Below are 17,500 nucleotides of genomic sequence, written 5' to 3' on the forward strand. Positions count from 1 at the left end.
TCGAGAGGACAAGACAATGCAGCGGTGCCTGAGAGAAGATATAATAAAAACGCAAAAGAAGGGAGAGCGAATGTGTCTGTCGCCGAAATCCCGGAAAAGGGAAGGAGTAAAACTGATTTGATGGAAATGTGTGAGGAAGAAAATGGGAACTGGAATGAAGGGGACACAGGAGAGGAGGAGGAGGAGGAGGAGGAGGAGGAGGCGAAGGAGTAGGAGGAGGTGTAGAACGAGGAGAAGAGGAGGAGGTGGAGAAGGACGAGAAGAGGAGGAGGAGAAGAGGAGGAGGAGTAGGAAGAGGAGGAGTAGGAGGAGGAGGAGTAGGAAGAGGAGGAGGAGGAGGAGGAGGAGGAGGAGGAGGAAGAAAGGGGGTGGGGAGTTGACATTTAACAGTGTGAGGAAAGCTCTCACGGGGAGATGAGAAAGCGAGATGAGGCAATGTTATACGATTTTTAGGCAAATTTTATTACTCGTTTTATATTTAGCTGTTGATCCTGTCTGGGCGAGGGGACAAATGTCCTGCAACAACATTTCTTTCGGTGTATGACTAAGAAAGTATTTTTTTACAACATGAGTCAGAAAACCAACTTCACTTTTGGAGAGAAATAAAAAATAGTATAAAAACAAAGAAATCTAGAACAAAGAAAGAAAAGAAGAAAAAATGTGAAAGATAAGACAGGAATAAAAGAAAGAAATATATTCCCGTATATTCAAACACATACGACGCACTTATGTACAGTATACACATATTTATAGACATATATATGCATATACTCAGTCTTTCATTACATATATGTACACACACACACACACACACACACACACACACACACACACACACACACACACACACACACACACACACACACACACACACACACACACACACACACGCACACGCACACCCACACACACGCACACACACACACAGCGGTCCGGGTTTGAATCCTGCCCAGGGCTGAAATAATTTCAGTATTGCTGCTCTTTGAGTCGTTACTACAACTCTCGTGGGCGGGAGTTGGGTGTGTGTGTGCGTGTAAGGTCACAGCATTACCCATAGATCGGTCATACGAGCTCTGAGCTCTCTTCCGGGAAGGAAATAGCTGTCGATCACGAGTCCAACCCGTGGTCCAAAGACCATGGTGAATCACACACACACACACGCGCGCACACACACACACACACACACACACACACACACACACACACACACACACACACACACACACACACACACACACACACACACACACACACACACACACACACACACACACACACACACACACACACACACACACACACACACACACACACACACACACACACACACACACACACACACACACACACACACACACACACACACACACACACACAGAGGAAGGAAATAGCCAAGGGCTGGGTTACCAATAGAGTGATTAACGAATGGAATATACTTAGTAACCATGTAGTGAGCGCTTAAACAACCGGTTGCTTAAGAGAAGATAAGATAACTTTATGGATTGGTGTGACAGATGGCTAAGGAACCTGGAACTGCTTAGTGTAGGCCCTATGGTTTCTTGCAGTTTCCTCCATTCTTACGTTCTTATGAACATGGGGCAATGTGCAAACATGGTTTGCTTGAGAGCGATTGGCATACAGAAGTCGAGTCCCACTTTCTTCTTTTCTCTGCACAATACAAAGAAAAGAAAAGAAGAAGGAAAATGAAGGGAAATGACGTTCGCTCTGTGTGGAGTGAACAGAGGCAACATTTCACCCGTAAGTCATTTCACTTGCTGTCGTGGGGGGGAGGGGGGTTGCAGGTTATAACCCCCCACCCCCACCCCCACCCCCGTGAAGAGTTTCCGTTTCGTTCTTCGTTGTCACCGTCTCTGAAGATATCGAGAGATGCTCTATGTGTGTCTCACACACACACACACACACACACACACACACACACACACACACACACACACACACACACACACACACACACACACACACACACACACACACACACACACACACACACACACACACACACACACACACACACACACACACACACACACACACACACACACACACACACACATACACACACACACACAACTTATGAGGGGACTGTCTTTTCTGGTCTTAGACTGGAAATGCGTGGGCAAATACAGATTCCGAAATGATGTATTTGCCAAAAACTTGTAACCAAGGCTACAACATTTACTCAAGAAGAGAGAAAACACTAGGTGGGTCATTCTTTCCATGTCTTGCAAAAAAAAAAAAAAAAAAAAAAAAAAAATAAGGGAAAAACATGAAGATAAATCCCACATGATGCAATAAAGGAGCTAGACAGGCACGGAGAGGCGAGGCTGCATTTTAATACCTCCATATGTTCTGCTTGTAATGGCTTGCTATATCACCTTTTCATTCCAAACGAAAAGGTACTCCAGAGGCAGAATTGTGTTCGCCCACGCCACCACATGCACATAAAACACAACCTGTAGACTTCCTACACACACACAGGGCTGAAATAATTTCAGTATCGCTGCGCTACAAATCGTTACTCCAACTCTCGTGGGCAGGGAGTTGGGTTTGTGTGCGCGTGTAAGGTCACAGCATTACTCATAGATCGGTCATATATGAGCTCCGAGCTCTCTTTCGAGGGGAAATAGCTGTCGGTCACGAGTCCAACACGTGATCCAAGACCATGGGGAATCTCACACGCACGCGCACACACACACACACACACACACACACACACACACACACACACACACACACACACACACACACACACACACACACACACACACACACACACACACACACACACACACACACACACACACACACACACACACACACACACACACACACACATACACAAGCACACACATACGCGCACACACGTACAGACACACACATACACACACACACACACACACACACACACACACACACACACACACACACACACACACACACACACACACACACACACACACACACACACACACACCAGACACACACACACACACACACAAACACACACACAAACACACACACACACACACACACACACACACACACACACACACACACACACACACACACACACACACACACACACACACACACACACACACACACACACACACACTCGTTACTCCAACTCTCGTGGACAGGGAGTTGTATGTGTGTGTGTGTGCGTGTAAGGTCACAACATTACCCATAGATCGGTCATATATGAGCTCTTCCGGTAGGGAAATAGCTGTCGATCACGAGTCCAACACGTGATCCAAGACCATGGTGAATCCGTGGTGAATCACACACATACACACACACGCACGTACGCACACACGAACACTCACCCACACACACGCATGTGTATACACCAACACGCGCTCCTGTACACCCACTAAACATACGCACACACGCACAATTAATGCACACAATAGATTTTCATTGGAATGGTTAAAAACGTGATGGAAATGAATGCCCTCAGGTAACGTTCTGGAATGAAGGCACGAGCTAAAACAATCATAGTAACAATAATAAAGGGAATAAAAATGGTGAAAGGAAGGGGGGAGGCCATCTACATGAACGCTTGCTTGCATGTATTAAGCCTGGAACACCGGAACTTCAGGTATCCGATGACGACCCAACAGAACCCAATGTTCCCCTGACTGGAGCACTCTGGGCTATTTACCCTTCAACCTTCGATTGATCGGCGGTGCCACCCACCTCCAACACTTTTTCCACCATAAAATCACTACGGAAAATTATTTCGTTTTCTTTAAAAAAAACAAAAAAAAAAAAAAAAAAAAAAAAAAAAAAACCATAGAATGTCATTTGATATGCTGGAGGAAAATCATCTTCCTCCGGCATATCAGCCGGAAATCTTCTCCAACAATCGGAGGAAAAATAGCCCAGTGTGATAGCGTCTTTAATAGCTACGACCGTGAAATTTGCCCTCCGACAACTCCACGTATCCAACCCCACCTTCGGGTCTTCGGTGGTCTTCCAACTCCTCATCTCTCGGCAAAGGAGACAACAGAACACAAGAATGAAGAAGACTGCAAGAGACCATAAGTCCTACACTAGGCAGCTCCATGTCCCTTACCATCTGTCATTCCTATCCATAACGTTACCTCATCTTCTCTTAAAGCAACAGATAGTTTTAGTGTCCACTACATGGTTATCAAATCTCCACTCTGTTGGTCAGCCAGTCCTTGAGTATTTTCTTCCCAAACCTAATCTTATCCAATTTAAATCCACAACGACGTGTCCTTCTCTTCTAGTAGCCTCGCCTTTGCCCTCTTCATGACATCTTAATATCCCTTCAAAGACTTCTGCATGTACACATGCACACGTACAAAAGTTCAAATCATGAACAGCTGGGGAAATATTTGGCTGAGGGAGAGAGTTCATGAGCCTGCCGGGGAAGGGAAGGAAGGGGGGAGATTATAGAAAGTGCACCATTGTAGTAGAAAAAAAGAGGAGGGAGGAGGAGTGTATTGAAGCTCATTCATCCTTTCGAATCTAATAAACGGAGTGCCGCTAGGGGCCACTCTCGAGCCTAAACTTCTCTCGTGAATTAATAATGATAATACATACATATACCAAAGGCTTTTTCCCCCTACACGGGGGGTTGCCAAAAAGAATAAGACATAGAAACCATCCCATCCATTCCATTTCATATATATTCCACTCCCTTCCACCCTCCTCCCTCCCATCCCATCTTGGCACCTCCTAGATGGAAAAGGGGGCCAATGGACGCTTGTATTATTTCGAGACAATCTTCGCATCGTAATTACAATTTTACGTTCTGTAAGTTCTAATTAGGACTGACCCTTTTCGCCTTTGTTTGATACGACGAATAAGAATATTGGCGTTAACTTCATATACGACCAGAACTCTAGGGCAGGGAAGTTCTCAATAAAAAAGTTTCGTGTTTAATGTTTTTAGGAATTTAAATTTGTTGCGATGGACCCAACAAAGAAAGAAAGAAAAAATCGTACGTGTGGTACATTAATTAATTCGTTTGACACGTGGGAAGGGGGAACCCTTACCTATTATACCTAGGTGAGGTAGGATCGCTTCTTTTTATTGTTCTTTCAACTTAAGAGACAACTAGCGGACAAAATTAATACACTCTTCATTAACACGTCCACTGACGGCAGTGGTCGTTCTTGTATTTCTGGCGGTTTTTAGGCGATTTCATTCAGGTTAGGACCCCCTAAATTTCATGAAGTACATCTTGTTAAAAAAAAAAAAAAAAAAAAAAAAAAAAAAAAAAAAAAAAAAAAAAAAAAAAAATGTCACGATCGTCGCCAGCGGACGAGAGGAGTCTCGGAACCTCAGCTTGGATGATGAGCCCGCTAGAACCGAATAAAATTACCTGGCGCCAGCATCATCAAAACAAAGATATGATCACTACAAAGGGATCAACCCAGCCACCGGTTCACACGTCTTCGAACAAAGCGTCACCAAGAAAAACGGAGATCTTGTGCTGAACGTATGCAAGCAGAGGAAGATAACGAGTCAGTGGAAACGTCGTACAAAGGGAAGGAGTGAATGGTAAAATCGTTTTCCAACGTTCATACTACTCCGGCACCTGTACGGGCTCATTGCGAATCCAATCTGTTGCCGAGTGTTCAATGCTCGAAACCCGGATTTGGTATTCGAGATATGTCATCCGGTTCTATGTGCCCAGAGCTATTTATTTTAGATATGAATAATTCAGCCATCTTGAGCCGGGGACTGTATATTGTTCTGGCAGTGTTATAGCCACATGCAAATCCTCCGTCAGAAACGTGATGATTTCTTCTGCGAAGGCATGGGTATCGAAGGTAATAGGCGTGACGGCAGCTGCGGCTTTCAAAAGAACGAAATCAAATCGTGTTTCATCGTCAGGTGTTATCCACGAGGTCGTCGCCTTCCCGGTCACGAGTATAAACGACCACTCGATCGTTCAATACTCCGAGCAGGAATGCTAACGGAAGCATATGAATGAAGGCTGTCAAAAAATCACAGAGCAATCTATAGAAAATCTGCACCCACTGATGTGTTGGAGTTAGGTTGCGACGACATGAAATACAAACATACGTCGGTGTGTGTGTTGGGGTTGGGGGTGGGGGTGGGGGTGGGGGCGGGGGTGAAAACGTCCTGACGGAGCAGATGAAGGAGGTGCCTCAGATATATATACATATATATACATACATACATATATATATATATATACATATATATATATATATATATATATATATATATATATATATATATATATATAGATAGATAGAGAGAGAGAGAGAGAGAGAGAGAGACTTTGTTTTTATTGAGTTTCATTTGTGTGACACTGCAAGGAAGCTGATCGCGACAACTCGCCAATCAAAGAGAACAGATTGATTTACACATCAGCCTTTGGACATGATTGTCAACTACTGAATACTAGCTCTCCAAAGAGATGTGCTCAATAGTGTGTCGATGTCGAGGGGAGTCCTCGGCCTCAGCTACTCCCCCAATCTCCTCCCCCCCCCCTCTACCCAGTGACTCCCACTTGCCTCGGCGGCCCGAGACCCGAGAAATAAGCTCCTCATGTCGTACGCTCACTCCCACATTTGGGTGTGTGATGCAGCTTCGTTCACTCTGTTGTATATCGAAATACGGATGAATATTTACAATGTATCTGGACACCAGGCCCTGGTATAATTATATCTACATTTCTTTCTTACAAAAATTCGGATTATAATTTATCTTATATTATTTGTTTTTGTTTTGTTATCTTTTGTCTGTCTGATTTTCATTTACTATTAGTTATATGTCAATTTATTATTATTTACTATTTACCTGTTTGTTTATTATTTAACTATACCTATGCATTTATTTATGTATTTTATTTGTTATTTACATTATTATAGTTTTTATTATTTCATTATTAATATGATTTTTTTTTCGCATCCGACCTAGATATGGATCAAAAGGTCTCCTGTCGGTATGCTCCGCCTTTGTAATCCTTTGTAATAAGTCAAATGTAAGACTTTCTAGATATAATATATAAACATAAATAATCGAATATCGTCATTTGAAATATTGATGTCATAACTTTTACTTAGTAAAAGTGTCTAAGAGTGATAAATTGCGTCATTTACTGGTAAGACGCTGCCATAACTCATGGAAACAAGCAATACGAAGTCAAATATTGCAGCAAACGCCTGAACATAACTCCAAGCCGATATGCTTGTGCCCGTTTAATGTGTAATTGAACATTGCAAACTCACCATTCCACTCCCAGATGGGAAGTGAGAAACTACTGTTAGGGCAAAACCCGGTCAGTTGCGGGAAGCTTTTTTTTTTTTTTTATACGATGTTGTGTCGCCTCCCCACCTGGCCAGGGTTCTCGGGAACCAATGCAGCAAGCCCACAGTGGGTTCCGGAAATCGACCTCACGACCACTTCCTCGTGAGTTCGACACGGTATCCACTGGATTATTTCGCGGCTCCATGGGATGCGGCTATGTATTCACTATGCAGAGAACCGACCTCAGAACCATGCGGCGAGTTTGTTACTCCTTGGGTTTCCACCGCCATCATCATGCACACAAGTATCATTCGTTCGCTCCCTTCTTGACTTGTCCCTCCTTCGCTTATCAGAGCAATCATGTAAAACAAGTCCGCCTCCTCAATCCGTCCCTTCCCCTATCTTGTTCTTCTTCCTCCTTTCCTTCCTCCCCCGTGGCTGTCGGATCTCACCACAAGACTTCCTCGCTGTCATTTAACTTTCAAATCAACACCACCGACAACAATTCTTCATTCCTGCTTCTGATGCCCGTACCAACCCCGTTCATAGATCACAAAGGAAATGTTTGCTGGGAAATGCATAATGAACCAGACAGTCTTTGAAAAAAAAAAATAGTTGTACGTACATAAAGAGTTATGCGGATAAACGGATAAATTGCAAGATAAATAGAAGACTCGATAGATGAACGGATGGATGGATAAATAGATGACACATAGACACACATAGAAGACTTCCTGGAAGAGGCTTACGCCTGTGACTCCAGATCCACGAGATATAGATGTATCGCTTGAGTCCTACTTTTATTCTTTATACTCTTGAATTTCTATTTCTAGTTCCCAAACAAGCAAAAAAATTACACACCTGTAACCTCGTGTGTAAGGATACACACCTCATTGTATCACACCTCATTCGTTTTACTCACCAGTCCTTTAAAGAGTTTTTCTTTAAAGATTTTTTTCCTTTTTTAATTTTCTTCCTCGTCCCTTTTATTTCCATTCTCTGCCGACACGTTTGCCTTCTCTTACGAACGTCTCTACACACAAAAAACTTTCTTCATCTATACTATTTCTAACCTTTCACACTTCCACGAGATAAAAGAACAAAACTTCGCATTGTAAGCCCAACCCGTCAATCCACCTCACCGTCTGCCAGACGGTATTTCCTCCAGTCCCTCACTCTACCCGCCTGTTCGTCTTTTGACTATCTGTCTGCCTGTGTCTGCCTGTCTTTGGTTCTCCTCTCCCATCTCCTATTCTCCCTCTCTGTGTGACTTAGACTCTCTTTCTCTCTATCTATTCCTCTCTGTGCCTGTGTTTGTTTGTGTGGGCCTCTTCCTCTCTCCTCTCCTGACGACCGAACCCCATAACCCTTTGTTATTCTTGGCCCCCTGCGTCCGCCCAAAGGCATTTGAAGAGAACATACGCAAGCAATCTCTTGCAGGATGAAACTATTCTATCAGTTAGAGCAGCGTCGGGGAAAACTGTATTTGCAAAGCATCCAATCTGCAGAAAGAAAGGTGTTGGTGTTGGAAGATGCAGAAGAGTTGAAGTGGTTTGGTACTCCGTGTTTCTATTTGACTTGTTGGCCCGTCCGTGTCTTCCTGTCGTTCCCTGGAGCCGTGTTGGCTCTGGAACTGAATGCCAGCGGCTCGACAGAAGCCTGTGAATGCTCCACTCCTGAATCTCCCCAATACATTACACAAAGAGGCAAAAACAGTTTTCTTTTATTCTCCTTTTCATTCACGAGCAAGTTTACTTCATCTCAGCTCCAGGAACATCTCTTCATTGAATTGGCTTTAGTATCTTATATATCAAAACGCTTTTTAACGATATTCAAACAACGTTCCATTATTTCCTTGGATAGAAATTGTGTTGAGGATTTCACGCTGTCTTCTGTGAACCCCGAACGAGCGGGTGCGGTGTGGTGTGTCGAGAATTAGTCTACTTGGTTGCCATCGTGGTGTACAGAATAAACGGTTTGCACCACTTGGTACAAGTATTGTCGATGTGTGGTGGCGGCACACCAGGACATTATGCTACTTGCTTTTGATACTTTGAGTAGAAACGACTTCGGTTATGATATTCTAGATCTTCTCAAGAATATCTCAATAATGTGTCTAACATTCGAATAGATTTAATTCCTCTTAGTTCGTCACTCAGGTTTTCACTATATGACGCAAGAGTAATTTGACATCTGGAAATTTGAAAAACAAGAGATCGTAACTGAAGTCGTTGCTACTCAAACGTAGTAGCAAAAACAAGTAACATGCTAGTGAGAAATGCCTACAGTGCCGCCATCTTTACAGGACAAACTGTAGAGTTGGTGTTATTATGCTTTTATGCGTTAATATATTTCATGCATTGCATGCTCCACTGTGCAATGCTTGTTTTTCTTTGTGTCGTTCTTCTGCCATTATGCTATCCAAACAAATAAACAAATAATATAAAATAAATGATAGTCATTACAGCATCTTGCTTAGGTGTTTATCTAAATGATCCTTAAAGCTTCGAACTAAACTACATTGCACTCCCTCTGCAGGAAGTTTATTCCATTCATTAACTACGTCCTAAGGTCCCACTTCTCCCACCATCATCCGCACTCCTATGTGTTACTTCCTCGACCTCCCCTCGCCTCCTCCCCTCCTGGTTTCCCTTTTCCTTGGCAGATTACGTTTTGGGACCTTGAGTTGGCCCCTTTCAACGATTCTGTGGTGTCCCTTCCCCCCCACCCCCCCGCTCCCCAACTCCCTTCTTGGAGTCGCGTTCGGGTTGCGTGGGCGCCACCCCCACCCTCCCCGGCCCCCTCCTCCGAGGGATTGGCCATCCCAGGATCGGGGGAGGGAGGTGAGGGAGGAGAAACGGAGTTCGGCTGGTGAAAGAGATACTTAACCAGAGTATCAAAAAAAAAAAAAAAAAAAAAAAAAAAAATCCGTGTCTCGGTATTCCTCTTTGAATGGAAATTACTTTCCAAACACACTTGACTGCTGTGTGAATCTGGTCTGTAGGAATCTTGCAAGTTTCTTAATTACTGACTCTATATGACTTATGCAATGAATACGCCGTACAGACGTTAGTAATTTATACGTCCCTTTAAATGTATAGTTCCTCACTGTCGAATATTATCACCCCATGATATCAGAAAGCTTTTTCACTGGGTACTGGTGTTCTAGGACTTCTTACAAGAACGACAAATATTCTAGAATGTTTAACAGGTTATAGACAGTGGTTTCCCGTGGTTACATATCCTAATATTTACAATTGATTATTTAACACTGTTCATATAATACATGTAAAAGCTAAGTAACTACTTCAAAGCTGGATGCATCACAACAATTATAACCTTAATTGGTTATGATTAAATTATGTTTTGTTTTGTGATAAAATTCATATCTGATTTGCATTGCAAAAGATACAATTTCATGCTGTTTTTATTTATGTAAAATTATACTAATACTCTTTTGTATACATGTCTATAGATGTTTGTTTCCGTTGTGACAAGTTCCTCTGTTGTTGTTGTTGTTGCTGTTGCTGTTGTTGTTGTTGTTGTTGTTGCTGTTGCTGTTGCTGTTGTTGCTGTTGCTGTTGTTGCTGTTGTTGTTGCTGTTGTTGTTGTTGCTGTTGCTGTTGTTGTTGCTGTTGTTGTTGCTGTTGTTGTTGTTGCTGTTGTTGTTGTTGCTGTTGTTGTTGCTGTTGTTGTTGCTGTTGTTGTTGCTGTTGTTGTTGTTGCTGTTGTTGTTGTTGCTGTTGTTGTTGCTGTTGTTGTTGCTGTTGTTGTTGCTGTTGTTGTTGCTGTTGTTGTTGCTGTTGTTGTTGCTGTTGTTGTTGCTGTTGTTGTTGCTGTTGTTGTTGTTGCTGCTGCTGTTGCTGTTGCTGTTGCTGTTGCTGTTGCTGTTGTTGCTGCTGTTGCTGCTGTTGCTGTTGCTGCTGCTGCTGTTACTGTTGTTGTTGTTGTTGCTGCTGCTGCTGCTGTTACTGTTGCTGTTGTTGCTGTTGTTGTTGCTTTTGTTCCCTAGACTGTCTGTCCGAGCAGCCCCGTCTCCCCTAGGAATGCCACGGCCGAAACGGAGTTATCCCACAAATCCTTTATGGAGTGTATGTTGTGTTGTTTGCGTGCGTGATTGTTTACAATCCAGTCTTCCATGACGTGTTGAATAGTATGAGGTGAAGTGTCACATCCTGGGCATTTGTCCACAATGCAGTCATCCAGTCTCTTCTGGTAGCTTAGAAGGGCTGGGTAGTGTTGCTCTTTGGGTCTACTTGCCCGTCAATGTAGCATTCTGTCTACTTGCCCGTCAATGTAGCATTCTGACGGAGTACTCTGTGTCTGTCCCCATTTGAACTTGTGGTGCGCACTGTGGTCAGCCATGCTTCGTTAATCGACTATTTGTTTGACGATAACTGCCTTCTCGCATTATGCACACCGTATATACCCCGTGCTTATGGGTACTGTATATACACATAGTATATACATCCTCTGTTCTCCACTTTTTCTGAGCCTCTATGGATGCTAGCTTACGTCGTGGACGTAAAGTTTTGAACGTATGTAGTGTGTTCAACTGGCAATGTTTGGTGCTCCCTGGTTTCCCTTTCCTTTCAATAATTTCTACTTTAAATTATATGCACATTTCCAGGAGGGAATATTAGAACTGTGCCTGCAATATCTTCAGGAAAAAAATATATACATGTATATATATATATATATATATATATATATATAATATATGTATATATATATGTATATATGTATATATGTATACATACATGGTATATAATAAAAATAATAATAATAATAATAATAATAATAATAATAATAATAATAATAATAATAATAATAATAATAATAATAATAATAATAATAATAATAATAATAATAATAATAATAACAATAATGATAATAATAATAATGATAATAATGATAATAATGATAATAATAATAACAAAATAAAATAAGACCTACTTTTCTGAGGAATACTTTTTTCGTTCTTAATGCAAAACGTTAATGTTTATCATTGCTTCCTGCCGGGTGTTTTCCTTTGGGCGCTTATTTCTTTGTGAATGTTCCCACTTGGTGTTTACCACGCCCGTTTCTCTCGTGGGAGGCTTTGTTGTTGGCGTTTATGGACCGGAGTCGGGGTATCTCTCCAACCCCCCCCCCCCCCTCTCTCTCTCTCTCTCTCTCTCTCTCTCTCTCTCTCTCTCTCTCTCTCTCTCTCTCTCTCTCTCTCTCTCTCTCTCTCTCTCTCATTTACATGACACTCGTTACGTCTTCTCGGATCTTTTCTCTCCAGAAATCACTTCTGTGCGGAACCTGTGCTCTTTTGACCGTTACATACTAGTAGTCTTATGTGATGCTGTCTCTACTACCCGAAATTCCCTACTTGTGGATTAATCAACCCTTGGGGGTAATACATCTATTTTCTAGGGAAAGGGGAGAAGGATTGTTCACATCATTAGATGAACGACACCTGATACTACTTCATGAATGTCCATAACAGGCTTCATACACCACATGGAGCTGGGTGAACAGTCGAAAATGTCCGGGAAGTAGAGTACTTGACTGACACTATCTAGAAAAAATTAGACATTATTTTAAGTATCCCCTAACACCGTTGGACCCCACTTACATGTTCACCGTGTTAAAGCACAGGGACACATCGTAGCTCGGTAGGGTTCGGGGAACACGGAAGGATGGGGACCATCGCGCTGATGACGAGGAAGCAGGAAGGTTCTGCTACCGTAAACTTGGTGGCGAGGTGGTCCTCTGCACGCCACCCACAAGTTGCCCAAACCCAATGTCCGTGAGATCAAAGCCTCAGCTCAGGGCCGCGGCAATTTGTGTCGCGAATTACGGACGCGTGGGGCTCAGAGAGCGTTCCGACGCTTGGCCATAACTAAACCAACTAGTCCCACTGCCCTACTCTCGATGTGGAGGGTGGGGTGATCCACCTACACATCCCCCAAAGCCTTTAGCAAAAACTGTCTCTTAAAAAAAGCATATGTATATATATATACATATCGTATACTTAGGGCGCAGGTTCTCCTTGATACACACTGAGTTAAACACCACAGCATTGTCACAATTGTTTACCTTCTTCCTGATATTTTCAATCCTTCTCACTATATAGTGAGAAGGATTGAAAATATTAGGAAGAAGATAAATAATTGTGACAATGCTGTGGTGTTTAACTCAGTGTATATATACATATTTGCAGAAACCACTTGAAAAATAAAAGATATGAATACCGAACGCTTTCGTCTATTCAAGACATCATCAGGGTACAAAGAATACAAAAAATGACCAAATGTCATGATATGTACATGGTGGTAGAGGAACTGGGAAAGGTCCAATGTTACCCGATTCCAGAAGAACTATTTACAATCTTTTTAATAATAAAATTATCTAACTTATACAAACTTGAGCTTAAAGTCATATAATTTTCAAAACTATTTTTAATGTAACATGATTCAATTATGTTCCTTTCTACAATATTATGACATGATGTAATAACTTTTGTGTTTTGCCAGTCAATAATATGGGAGAGTTCTTTTTGGTGGACGAAAAGTCCACTTGACATTTGACCCGTTCTTATGTTGTATTTATGTTGACTAATCCTTTTGTTTAAATCTTTTCCTGTTTGGCCTATGTATTTAAAATCACACACTTTACATAGGCCAAACAGGAAAAGATTGAAACAAAAGGATTAGTTAACATAAATACAACATAAGAACGGGTCAAATGTCAAGTTTGAGGAAAACTGTGGAAGCCTCACATGTCGCCATCAGGGAAAATAACAATGACAGAGACGGATTTAAGTGCCTGTCAAAAACAGCAAGTGTCTTGATAATTAAATCATTGGCCGAAGACAAGACCTGACACATCCACTCACAGCTGGCTGGGTTCCCCCTCGCTGCGAGTATAAGACTTGTGATCCTTTGTAATGCAACATGTCCTCTGGAGAAGACCAAGTTGGTCGAAACGTTAGGGCAATACACTCTGTTCCCAACACATTTTCATTTGCCCTTCCCCACTCATTTCTCTCTCTCTCTCTCATATATATATTATATATATATATATATATATATATATATATATATATATATGTATATATATATGTACATATGATATGATATATATATATATATATATATATATATATATATACATACATACATATGAATATTTCAATCAACAAATCAAATGAGCCATCCTGAGTCTAGTGCTGAATAAAGGCCTCCTTTATAGCATTCCATGATTTACACGGCCGCACCAACCTCTGCCATGTCACTCCTGGAAACTTCTCAATCTCATCTCTCCACCTTCTGTCTGGTTTCCCTCTTTCACGCTTCCTGTCTCGCGGCGTCCACTCAGTAACACACTTGCTCCATTGCTCATCAGTCGTTCGCACTAACTTACCTGTCCAGTTCCACTTCCTCTCTTTTACCGCCTCCACAATATCTTTCACTCTAGTCTGCTCTCTCACCCAACTTGCTCTCGGTCTCTCAGCGTTATTCCCATCATTGATCTCTCCATTCTCCTCTGTGCAGTCCTTAGCTTTGTTTCCATCTTCTTCGTCAGTTTCCAAGTCTCATACCCGTAGATTATTGCTGGCAGAATCCATTGATTGTAAACTTTACGTTTCAACATAAAGGAAGAGAGCCTCTCAGGATTTTATTATATTTACTAAACACTTTCCAACCAATTGTAATACTTTTTTTATGTCTTTATCATGATCTTTCATCACTATCACCATCTGGCCTAAATACTCTTCAACTTCTTCGTGACTCTCACGAACGATTATAATCTCTTTACTTTGAACTTTCGTTTAACTCTTATATATTTTTAAACCTACTTTGAGACTTTCCTTGTTCAGATCACTCAGCATATCTTTCAAGTTTTCTGCTCTCTTTGAAACAAGAATAATGTCATCCGCAAATTTTAGGTGGTTTAAGTATTTGCCATTAATCTTCAAACCTTTCTCCTCCCAACTCAACCTTCTGGAAATATCTTTCAAACAAGTTGTAAATAATTTGGGTGAAATGGTATTGCCTTGCCGTACTCCTTTCTCGATCTTGATCTTTTCTGTATCTTTATGTAGTCGAATTATAGCGGTGCATTTCGCATAATTTTTGTCTAATATCCTTACGATCTATTCGTTTGTTCCCTGATTGCGTAACGAGCTTAGTATTGCTATTTGTTCTCCCGAGTCAAAGACCTTCTCATAATCTACAAAATATAAAAGGAGAGGTATATTGTATTCTTTCATTTTCTTGATTAGTTGGTTCATCGCCTGCAAATGGGATATGATCTTCTCTCAACCTTTGGTGAACATTAATAACTTTTTTTATTAATAGTATTAGGGTAATTATGAATTAAATTTACCTTCTCTTTGGGAAGAAATTTGGACAAATAACTGATGGACTCTGAGAAGGGGATGACTAGGGGATTTTGTCTCTCTTTTGGCTTAGTGGAAGGGGGATTGAAAAAACTGGTTCTGGCTTGGCTGAGGGCTTTATCCAGGAACTAATGAGGGTAAGCTAATTTTGTTAATTGGGACCTGATAGAAGTTAATTCATGTTCTAAATATTGGGAGCTACAAATCCTAAAGGCTCGGAGAAAAAGTCCCAAAGCTACACTCCTTTTAATGTGATATGTCTATTCCATTCTTTAACCAATTTGTTGGTAAACCGGTTCTTGCCTATTTCCTTCTTAAACCTATAGGTTTAAGGGTCAAAGATTTGACGAGACCGCATCCAAATCGCAATGCGTCGACCTCGATGGCCGAAGAATTGCAGCCACACAATGAGCGCTAAAATAAGTGGTTGTTTTAAGGGAAGACGAGATCATTTTATGGATAGGGGTGACAGGTGGTAAGGGACAAGGAACTGCCTAGTGTAGGCCTCATGGTCTCCTGCACTCTCCTCCATTCTTATGTTCTTAGGTGGATTCACACGAAACCAAGAGATCTACCCACAAAGGCTGTACTGTATGTGGGACCCGTGAATCTATTCAGTTACTTTCCTGCTACTATAACTACTACAATAGGCCTACTATAACTACTACAATAGGCCTACTATAACTACTACAATAGGCCTACTATAATTACTACAATAGGCCTAGTGGCATCTGGCAACCACGACGAAATAGGCTCCTTTGATAGTCTTTTTGCCACCATCAACGATCGCAAATGCGCATGTGCGTGTGCATGACGTGTGTACACGTGGGCGTAATATGTGTGCACATGTACGTGTGTGTATGCGTGTGTCTACCAGTCCGTATGAGCACACACTTCCTTATATTCGTTGTCAGCACCATTGCGAATTACTGTCAGTATATAAGATACACCTTATTAACTTATAATTTTCGAATGCATATATAGACTGCTTGCACGTTTGTATATTTAGTGTATCTGCATATTTACTGGGTTATCCATAAGGGCCAGTTAGCTGATAGATATTCCTAAGAAACATTGGAAGCTTGTGCAATCTTCATAGATAAATACGTAATTATTCTATTGAAGTTTGAAGTAATATATACGATATCTTACACCCTGTAAATATTTGCAGGTTGTTGGAATATCTATTTACCAACAAACATGGCCGAAAACTAAAAATGGTTAAACCTCAGGAGGTATCAAGAATTTCATCTGCCACGCTTCCTTCCGAGAAAAGCAAACACTCTCTTCACGAAATTCATTAGAGCAAACTAAGGTGCTTCCCCCCCCCCCTAAAAAAAGGTGGGGGGGAAGACAGCGCCCATAAGCGGCAAGCTTTTCCGGGAATCACATGCATTGCGATTCGATACCTACGTCTCGGTTGGAGTTAGAGTAGGGCGTTGGACAGATTCATCATCGCAGCCTTTTGTCTCTCCATAGCTCACTCGCGATAAGCAATTCTCCCATGTCGCTTCTGATAAAGAATCCGCACCTGCCCAGCTTCGTATATGTTCATCTATCTACCCATCTGTCCGCATGTTTATACATCATTTATCTATCTATACATTTAAGAACATGAATGAAGGAGACTGCAGGAGACCATAAGGCCTGCACTTAGCAGTTTTATATCCCTTACCACCTTTTATTCCAAGCCAATTTTTTTTTATTCTTTTCTTAAACTAATTGTTTCAGCGCTTATTACACTGTTACTAAGTCTGTTGGTAAACCAGTTCTTGCCTATGTACTTATTTAATTTATGATCACTGCCGCCTCGAGTTTTCTCTGACTGCA

This window comes from Oratosquilla oratoria, chromosome 37 (assembly GCF_046742065.1).
Source record: "Oratosquilla oratoria isolate Oo_2021 chromosome 37, ASM4674206v1, whole genome shotgun sequence".
NCBI classification, from domain to species: Eukaryota; Metazoa; Arthropoda; class Malacostraca; order Stomatopoda; family Squillidae; genus Oratosquilla; species Oratosquilla oratoria.